Below are 11,131 nucleotides of genomic sequence, written 5' to 3' on the forward strand. Positions count from 1 at the left end.
CCGTTTTCTGTATATGTGGTGCTGGGGAATCGAACCTAGGGCCTCGTGTGTCCGAGGCAGGCACTCTTGCCACTAGGCTATATCCCCAGCCCTGTATTGTGACTTTTGACATGGTTGGTTAATGTATTTCATTGCAGAGGTAACAACAAAATTATATTGTAATTTTAAAGATAACTGACCAAAGGAGAGTGAAATGGGTAAAAATAAAGACACAAAAGTAATTAGTTACAAAACTGTAGTGAAATTGGATCTCAGGTCTGGGAAATTTCTGTGTGTGTGTGTGTGTGTGTATGTATAAATACTTATATAACACACACAGAACTATATTGTGTTCATTAACTTGCATATGAATAGCACTTTATCCTTGTCAATTGCAATAATCTTCTAAGCTATATATTGTTACACTAGATTTTCTGATGAAGAGACTGGGAATTGGCCTGGAAATCGTTTGTAGCCCCATGGATTTCTTTGTATGTATGTACTGTTGCACAATATTGAGAAATTTGGGAGAATGTGCTATAGGCCTCACATTACACTTCCTAATGACAAGAGCTGTAAGCAATACTTTTCTTTCTATTTCATCCCTATTTATGAAAAGTAATGCCTTATAATTATTATCCATTATGAATCATTATCAAGAAATAACAGATGCCACTAATTAGCATGGTCAAATTTTATGGTTTCCTAATGGATTTAATGGGAAAATTTTTTCTTCAAGGAACTAAAGTGGCTGAAAAGAAACTTGACCCATGCTTTCTTTCTTTAGAATAGTAGGACTATGAACTCTGCTCTTATATACTATCTCGATTTTATTTATATCACTGAAATCCTTTTTGTGTGAATGTTTTTATCTTTCATTGATTTTTTTATCTCAATAGAGAGAAATGCCTTAGAAATTTGGAGCTCATTATTTCCTCATCATTAGACCTCTTGTCTCAATATTTTGAACAAATAATTATAAGTTGATGTAATTATTTAGAGATTGTTTCTGTTAATGTTATTCAACTTTTTCTTAGTGAACTCTCGGTCTTTCCCTTCCTCTCTCTTTCTGAAGATGCCAGTCTTACTATGTAGGCTAAAGTGGCCAGAAATTTACCACCTTCCTGACTCAGGTGCCCTACTGCTGAGATTACAGGCATACTTCATGCATTCAGCCTTCACTCTCTTTGGACTGTAAGTATATTAATAAATAATTGCAAATAAGCCAATCTTATCCTCTTTTAGCTTCTGAAAAAAAAAGCAAGAGTCCCCCTAACTTCAAGCTATCTGTAATATGAAAGCAAAACAGCATATAAATGGATAGGTTTTTTCCTAGCTTATATTTTAATGGATTAATGATTGATACAGTGTCATAAGCACTGTTACAAAAGCTTCTGGTTGGGAGGAATACATTGACTTTATGGTTTAGATGCAAGGATGGTTGTGGAGAAGAATCTTGTAAGTGCCAGGGATGTATAGAACTGAGCAACACACATTTTTCTTTAGATAAAGAAAGGATTCATAGGTTGATGATATAGGCATTCCTGGCCCTCTAGTTTCTTGCTTTCAGCTGTAACAGCTGTAAAACAAAAGGGCCTAGATAGAATGACCTGCAAAATTCCCCTTGGTCCATAAGATGCACTTAGAATGATGGTTCTCTCTCTCTCTCTCTCTCTCTCTCTCTCTCTCTCTCTTTCGGTGTGGAAGTGATATAACAGACACATTGATTTCTCTCTCTCTCTCTCTCTCTCTCTCTCTCTCTCTCTCTCTCTCTCTCTCTCTCTCTTTCGGTATGGAAGTGATATAACAGACACATTGATTCCTGGCAATAAAGAATGGGTGCAGCCTCTATTTCTTCCCATGAAATCAATATGGTTGAACAGAAGAGTCAATGGAGCCAGTGAGGTCAGGTGGTAGCTAAGCAGGATGAATTATTTACAGGGAGGTCTGTAGTGTCCTGGTTTTCTTCCAAAATTGCTCTGTAAGAAGGATCAAGAGTTGAGGGGTGAGCTGCATAGGCACTGCTCTACTAGAACTGGACGTAAAAGAAATGACAGTATGCAATGTACGTCAATAGCAGAAATGAAATAAAACCAGCAACATATCTGAATAGTGTCTGAAGTTTTTCAAGAAAATTCGATACAGTCTTCTGTGAATTTCTAGACTCAATATTTCTTATTTTAAAAAATATACTGACCTATATATACTTCAGTACATGCTTTTATTGGCTTTTGTGTAACTAGGATGACAGGTTTGTCTCTCTATTCTGTTTTGTTTTCTATCTGATTTCTCCAGGTTTTTATTTTTTAAAAGTTCCTATAGGTTTAAAAATTATACCGTGTTTTTTTCCTGTTTAAATGACTGAAAACGTTTTATTTTGCTTGTTAATGAATATATATCTTCAATTTCCACTTAACTGAGTTTTCCTTCCTAGGCATAAAACTAAATCTACCTATCCATTTTCAGTTTTCCTGGTTTTTGTTTTGTTTTGTTTTTACACCCTCATTTTTCTTTCCCTTCCCTAGATCAGGTAGGCATATATACAATACCCAGTGTACCAAAAACATATACAGTAGCCACGTGGCATACACCAAAGGAAATTCACTTGGAACTTTAAATATAACGTCAACAATAGAGTTTGCTTATCTTTGTCTTATATGATCATACATATATAGCTTTTGAGCTATTGTGATCCACTGAGAGGTCTATTTTAGACCTTCTTATGTTTAGTAGTTGTTTGGTTTTAGTTACATAATGTAAGGTCGCTGACCCACACCTGTGGGAAATACCACTTGACAAAAAGTTTTTTGTTTCACAGATCTGGTGTCTAGTGTCCCCTCTGCCCCACCCTAACAGTCATATATCAAGGAGATCATGCCCCTTTGTTTTCTGTGTTCTAGGCTTGTCTCGCTCAACATTATTTGTTCAAGTTCTGACCATTTCCCTGCAAATACCAATATTTTATCATTTCTAATCGCTATGTAGTATTCCATTGTGTATACCTACCACATTTTTTGGATCCATTCATCTGTAGAGGGGCATCTGGGTTGTTTCCATATTTTGGCTATTGTGAATTGTGCAGCAATAAACACGGATGTGAAGATGTCTTTTTGATATCCTGAGACCTGTTGTTCAGGATAGATGCCTAGGAGTGGTATGGCTGGGTCATAGTGTACGTCTATGCTGAGTTTTTTGAGGAACCCCCATACTGTTCTCCAAAGTGGTTGTACTAATTTGCACTCCCACCAACAGTGGAGAAGGGTTCCTCTTTCCCCGCATCCCCTCCAGCATTTGTTGTTGCCTGAGTTCAGAGTATAGGCCATTCTAACTGAAGTGAGGTGGTATCTCAGGGTTGTTTTTATTTGCATTTCCTTTACTGCCAGGGATGTTGAACATTTCCTCGTATGTTTCTTTGCCATTTTTATCTCTTCTCCTGTGAAGTCTCTCTTTAGCTCCTTTGCCCAATTAATAATTGGTTTACTGGGCTTGGAGGGGGTTAGTTTTTTGAGTTCTCTGTAGATGACAGATATTAGGCCTTTGTCTGTTGCTGTGCTGGTGAAAATCCTTTCCCATATGGTTGGCTGTCTTTCTTGTTGGGTGGCTATGTCTTTAGCTGTGCAGAAACTTTTTATTTTGTAGTAGTCCCATTTTTCAAGACTCTCCCCTATCTGTTGTGCCCTTGGGACTATATTCAGGAAATACATTTTTCTTCCTATGTATAAAACTGAGTCCACCTATCCATTGTCATAGAATATCTTTCAAATTAAGGAAACTCCTTCCCAGTGGAATTAAATCAAACCAATCTGGAAATAGCCATAGACATGGAATAGCAGTTTGCTCAGTGAATTAAGTTATGAGATAGCGATTGCTTTCCTACCACCAAAACACGAATAGCAACATTAACTGAAATGAGGTAGAAAGCCCCCCAAAATATCCTAGCAATCCCAATGACGTCTTGAAGGTTCCGGATGAAACCTCAGTGCAATGTTAAAAGAGCAATGGGATTGGCATCTTGCTCCCAGGGCCATTCAGAGCTTGGAAGTCCTGAGTCTAGGATGATCATGGTCTAATTTTCCTGAACTAGTTTCTAATTGTGCACTAGGAGATACTTCTGTAATTGAAATACCTTTTTTTTTCTAGCTAAGAGAACTTTTCACATTTTGAAGATTTGTGAGCGCATATATTTTAAATAGGCATTTGTACACCGTTAGCTTTATCTTTCTCTCCTCACCATAAATATCAGCTGCTATAATTAAAGAAAGGCATGGGACCAGAGTACAAAATAGATGGTGTGTCTCCCAAAAGTACAACTTCGAAAGAAAAAAAAAAAAAACAGCCCTTGTAAAGCAACGGGAATGTGTTCTGTGATTATGTGCTGTGGGGCAGTTACCCAGCAAGCGTGATGAGGATTACAAATTAGCCAGCGCTGCAGGAAGAATGCGCCTATTAACAGAAACCAGCTGTTCGGAAAAAATGCTATGCCCAAAGTAGTGAGAGGATGTCTTAATTTAGCTCTGGGCCACATTTATTACTGCTGAAAAAAATTTTTTTCTATCAACTATCAACTCCATTTAATTAATAACATTCCTGTGAATTTATGTAACACAAAGGAAATATTAATAATAGTTCATCTAAACTAAACCAATCTCTGTGTCTTAGCAACTTTCTTTTTACCACTTGGTATCTGTAGCATTTCTAACTGTCTATTTTTTCATCCAGGCCAAGGCAAGAAACCCATTTAAAGCCAGGTGGTAGGAAATGTGTTTGCTTTCTTTCTTTCTTTCTTTCTTTCTTTCTTTCTTTCTTTCTTTCAACTTAATTTTATTGTCAAAACGATGGACAGAGAGGTTATAGTTACATATGTAAGATAATGAGTACATTTCTTGTCAAACTTGTTACCTCATCCTTCATTTTCTTCCCTCTTTCCTCCTTCCAAGTCCCCTCCCTCCAGTTGTGCAGTTAGTTTACAACATATTGTCTTGTGTGCTTTCTTTTAGATTGACAAACCAACTAGACAGATGGCTGAGACTCCTTCCTCTCTGAGTATGGGTGAAAAGACTGACTGTAAGATTGACTGAGCATCCATCTCTACCTTCTTTAACTCACTATTTCTGTGTAAATATCTAGTATCTCTCTGAATTTGAAAAGCTGCTTACCATACAGACCATCATGTGGATATTATTGGCTACTTTTAGTCATGTTTATAGAAAATTGCTAGCAAAACACAGAGAGGAAAAGTATAAAGAAGTCAGAGTTTGCTAAGAAAAGATGTGCTTGTAAAGTAGGGGCCAAGGAGAGGGTAGCTGCTGAAGAGGTTAGAGCCATTATAGAGAAGTCAAGTACTTTTCTGCAGGAAAGTAAAAGATTTCCTTTGAGAGCATCACAGGAACAGGCTGGAGCCCATGTATGCAAGTCACCGAGGAGACTTTCCCCTAGGAAGAGAATTCACATTGCTAATAAAATTGTTTTGTTTTGTTTTTTAAATCAGTATTTGTTTTACTGTGATCAGCAACCTAGAAACTCAGACAGTACATCAACCATGATCTATGGGGCCTGGTCATCATTTTAGTAGATTTTTGTCATTATTCATCTGATGCTAGTTTTACAGGAAATCAGAATGAGAGCATTGTGGGTCCATGAAAACTTCCACACAGATTTCAAAGGAAATCCTTGGTGGTCAAGCAATGGGCACCAGGTTTACATTTCCTGTAGGCAGCCCCTGAGAGGATATTGTATGAAATTACAACAATGAAATCAAATCTCTGGAAAGTTCTAAATGCCAGAATGCCTGCAATGGAAAGTTACTAGGGGAAGTGGAGCCAGTCTAAGTGAGGGGTCATGGGGAATTCGCTTGGCACACATTTGTGAGTTGTGGAGCTGGAGAAAACAAACAAACAAAAAAACCCAAAAGCAAAACAATAAAAACCGCTTGTTTCCAGTTCTTGGAGTTCATCTTGATAAACACCATTTTAGAGGATCATATGCGCATAGCTATTGAACACTTGTGTGCCTCTCCTAAGAATATCCTCCTTTGACAGGCCTGAAGACCAATGGAACAGAATTGAAGACCAGGAAATGAACCCACAGAACTATGCCTACTTAATCTTTGATAAAGGAGCTAAAACAATAGTTTGGAAGAAAGATAGCCTCTTTAACAAATGGTGCTGTCAAAACTGGCTCAACACATGCAACAAACTAAAACTAGATCCTTATATATCACCCTGCACTAAAATCAATTTCAAATGCATTAAAGACCTCGAAATCAAAACAGACACCCTGAAAACACTAAAGGAAGAAGTAGGAGAAACACTTGGGCTCCTTGGCGCAGGACGGAACTTCCTTAACAATGACCCAGAAATGCTACAAATCAAAGAAAGGTTGGACAAATGGGACTGCATCAAACTGCAGAGCTTCTGCACGGCAAAGGACATAGCTCACAAGATAAACAGAAAGCCCACAGACTGGGAGAAGATCTTTACTGGCCATTCAACGGACAAAGGCCTCATCTCTAAAATATATGCAGAGCTAAAAAAATTACCTTCTTCCAAAACAAAACCGCAAAGAACCAATAGCCCCCTCATCAAGTGGGCTAAAGACTTACAAAGAGACTTCTCTGATGAGGAAATGAGAATGGCCAAGAGACATATGAAAAAGTGCTCTACATCACTGGCCATAAAGGAAATGCAAATCAAAACAACATTGAGATTCCATCTCACCCCAGTAAGAATGTCATATATCAAGAAAACTAACAATAACAATTGTTGGAGGGGATGTGGCCAAAGGGAACCCTACTTCATTGTTGGTGGGAATGTAAACTGGTTCAGCCACTCTGGCAAGCAGTATGGAGATTCCTCAGAAGGCTAAATATAGAACTCCCCTATGACCCAGCAGCCCCACTTTTGGGTATGTATCCAAAAGACCACAAACAAAATCACAGTAATGCCACGAGCACAACAATGTTCATCGCAGCACAATTTGTCATAGCTAGAATCTGGAACCAACCCAGATGCCCCTCCATAGACGAATGGATCAGGAAAATGTGGTACATATACACAATGGAATTTATGTTTCTATCAGAAAGAATGACATTGTCCCATTTGTAAGGAAATGGAAGGACTTGGAAAAAATTATACTAAGTGAAGTGAGCCAGACCCAAAGAAACATGGACTCTATGGTCTTCCTCACAGGGAATAATTAGCACAGGTTTAGGCTAGTCACAGCAGAGGATCACAAGAGCCCAATAGCTATACCCTTATGATCACATAAGATGATGCTAAGTGAAATGAACTCCATGTTATGGAAACGATTGTTATATCACAGTTGTAACTACTTTCAACGTCCCATCTGTATCTGTAGCTTCTATTATTGATGATGTTCTTGTATCACCTTCCAGTGGTTGTACCTACACTATCTCTGTAATCTTATCTGAGTATATTGGAAACCGTGTATACTGGTATTAGAAGTAGGAAATTGAAAGGGAATACCAAAATTGAGAGACACAGGGTAAAAAAAGACAAACAACTACAAAAGCAATACTTGCAAAACTGTTTGGTGTAAGTGAACTGAACACTTCAGGGGTGGAAAGGGAAAGTGGGAGGAGGGAGGGGGGGAAGGGACAAGGTAACAAACAGTACAATAAGTGTATCCAGTGCCTAACGTATGAAACTGTAACCTCTCTGTACATCAGTTTGATAATAAAAATTAAAAAAAAAAAAGAATATCCTCCTTTGGTCTCACAGTGTGAATGTTTATAGTGTAATTTATCATATCTTAGTGTAGTTTCTGTCTTTTACCATCTAGTGTGCTTTCTTGTAGATTTATAGTCACATTCTATTTACTACAAATGAGAGAAAACATACAACCTATGCGTCTTTGGATATGGCTGACTTCACTTAAAATATTTTTTGCATTTCTTTACAAATCGTGCAATATCATTCTTTCTAATGAAAGTATAGAATCTCATTGTGTATATAAACCACATTTTCCTGATCCATTCATTCACTAAGGGGCATCTGGGTTGATTCTAAATTTTCGCTATAGGATACAATGCTGCAATGAATATGGTTATGCTGGTAGCTTTAACACGGTCTTGTTTGTGGTCTATTGGATAAATTCCCAGGAGTGGAATTGCTGGGTCATATGGAAGCTCTATATTTAGTCTACTGTGGAACCTTCATATTGCTTTTCAGAGTGGTGGAATACATTTACATTCCCACCAACAGTATAGTTGTGTTCATTTTGGCCACATCCTGCCAGCATCTGTTATCATTAGTTTTCTTGATAATGGCCATTCTAACTGGTGTGTGGCAGAATCTCAATGTTTTTTTGATTTCCATTTCTTTGATAGCCACAGACAATGAACATTTCTTCATGTGTCTATCGGCCCTCTTGCTCCTTCTCCTGAGAAGTCTTAAGTCTTTAGCCTATTTATTAGTTGGGCTGTTGTTTCTTTGAGGAATTATTTTTGGGCAGTTTAATTTTTTTGAGCTCTAAGAATAATTTTGATTTATGGCCCTTGTCTGATGCACAGCCAGTAAAGATCTCCCTTTCTGTGGGCTTTCTATTTATCTTGCTAGCTATATCCTTTGCCATGTAAAACCTCTTCAGTTTGACGCAATCCCATTAATGCAATCTTCGATTTGTTGTAATTCTGGATGTTTACTTAGGAAGTCTTGACCAGCGCCAAGGAACCCTTCTGTTTCATCTACTCCCTCCTGTAACATTTTTATGTATTTGGCCTTACATTAAGGTCTTTTATCCAGTTGGAATTGATTCTGGTGCAGGGTGATATATACAATTCTAGATTCAGTTTTCTGCATGTGTATAGTCAATTATGCAGCACCATTTGTTAAAGAGGTTGTCTTCCTTCTATCCAGTGGTTTTGTTTCCTTATCAAATATTAGGTGGCTACAGGTCTATGAGTTCATTTTTGGTTTTTTTATTATGTTCAGTTGGTCTTCCATCCTATTCTTGTGCCAGTACCAACCTGTTGCCATTTATCCAATAGACCACAAACAAGGCTACACTAAAGCTACTAGTACAACCATGGTCATTGTAGTACTGTTTAGCATTGCTAAAATCTAGACGAATGGATCAAGAAAATGTGATTTATATATATGTATGTGTGTATGTACAATGGAATCCTATGCTTTTATCAGAAAGCATCTGTAAGAAAAAGGAAAATTTAGGAAAAATTACTTTAAGTGAAATCAGTCAGATCCAAAGAAACATAGGTTGTATTATTTCCCCCATTTGTACTAACTAGAATGTGACTGTAAATCTGTAAGTAAACACACTAGATGGTAAAAGACAAAAATTATACTTAGACACAATAAATTACACAGGACTCTAAACATTTACACAGTGAAACTAAAGGAGGATATTCTTAGGAGAGGCACACAAGTGTTCAGTAGCTATGTGCATATGATCCTCTAAAATGATGTTTATCAAAATGAACTCCAAGAACTGGAAACAAGAGGTTCTTATTATTTTGCTTTTGGGGTTTTGTTTGTTTACTTATTTTTTATTGCTCTTTTTTTTTCTCTGCCATTCGTTTGGGGGAAGGTATGAGGAAGCAAAGAAATGGTGGGGCAAAGAGTGAACAAATGCAGCAGCAACACTAGATGCTGTGTTGAAAATGAATATACAAGTTGTGGAGGAGGGGTGCTGGAAGGAAAAACTGGGAGTAAAAGAAGGAAGAGATAACAATGTTAAAAAATAAATGCATTCATTACCTGTTATATAACTATAAACCCTCTCTGTATATCATCTTTACAATAACAATAAAATTTAAAAGGAAAAGACAGGAATGGACTTACACAACCTGCAGCCTAAAAGACATGCCATCAATGGCCTGCTTCCTCTAGCCAGGCTCCACCTCTTAAAGTGTTGGGCACTGGCTTGCAGCTTTAAGAGGCGGTCCTAGTCAGCCTGCCTCTTCTCCAGCCTGTGGGCCATGACATCCACCCTTAGAGGAAGTCCCATGACGTCATCCTTGATGGACAGCCTAACCAGCCTATAACAGTGCCTAGGTAGCCGCTCCAAATCCCTCCCCTTCCTGCCACCATTACTGCTTTATAAACGCAACCCCAGAATAAATCCTTGGATGCTAGACTTCTCCCCGGATCACCTGCTTGTCCTTTCTGGGCTGCAAGCAGGTGGTACGCTGCTCTTCTACCTCTTTTCAGCTCTACCCCATGGGATACACTCAGTGCTTCTCCTGCCGGCAGGGGAAGTACGTGGGCCAAGAATCCCAACATAATTGGCACCCGAACGTGCGGCACAAAAATGTAGGTGAGCCGAGTAACCCTTCATGGAGGTAAGAGTATCCCCCATGGGGCAATCCCAAATTCAGCGCAGCGACCCACCCTTCAGGGTTTTGAGGTTCACATTCCAAAATACTGGATTGGATATTTCAGATTCTCGTGCCATACAGATTTGGGAGGCGCTGACCCATGCTGTCCCGTGGTTGATTAAAGCTAACCCACTCTTGTGGGAAACATGAGACCGGCTGGGGCAGGAAGTGGAAACAGGGGATCTGACTTGGGAGAGGAGCTCCCTCAGGAGGCCTTTCCAGTCCTCTCTGCCCTTGAGGCTTGTTTTTCCCCAGGCCCCCTGGAGAAAAGCGTCTGGGCCTGGGAGGGATCTGCAGGGGAGCAAGAGCTCCGTGGAGGGAGGGAAGTGGCCTTCCTGCTGCCCAGGAGGAGAGGGGCTCGGTGCCTCACTCTGATGGGCCCATGGACAAGACTTGGCCTGATCCCCCAGATCCTGAGCCAGGCACCTCGGTCCCAGGACACGTGGTGGACGAGTGGGGTGGGGGCGGGCGGCCTCTGCCGCCTCATCGCCCCTCCACCAGAGGTTACCCTCCATCTTGCGTGGGCCTGGGAGAGGAAAGCCCTCTTGGGGTCAACCTGACCCTATCTCTCAAGGCTGGTTCCTCCCCAGGCCCCCCCAGGTGGTAAAGGGACACCTGGGAACAGTAAAGGCTCTTTTGAGACTGGGAAGCATTGCTGAGGAATGTATTGGGTGGAGAGGAGACAGCCCCCTGGCTGCCCAGAGGAAAAAAGGGCTTACTTGCTTAACATCTGCTTTAAAAGAGACAAAAAAGGCTTTTGGTTCTTGTTGATGTTTGCTAAGTTGGAGATTCGGTTAA

General features: G+C 39.6%; 1 pseudogene; it reads right to left on the reverse strand.

The window, feature by feature from the left end:
- Positions 1-10,848, reverse strand: part of LOC125345695 — a 72,642-nt pseudogene extending 61,794 nt beyond the window's left edge.
- Positions 10,849-11,131: the final 283 nt, after the last annotated feature.

This window comes from Perognathus longimembris, chromosome 2, assembly GCF_023159225.1.
Source record: "Perognathus longimembris pacificus isolate PPM17 chromosome 2, ASM2315922v1, whole genome shotgun sequence".
NCBI lineage: Eukaryota > Metazoa > Chordata > Mammalia > Rodentia > Heteromyidae > Perognathus > Perognathus longimembris.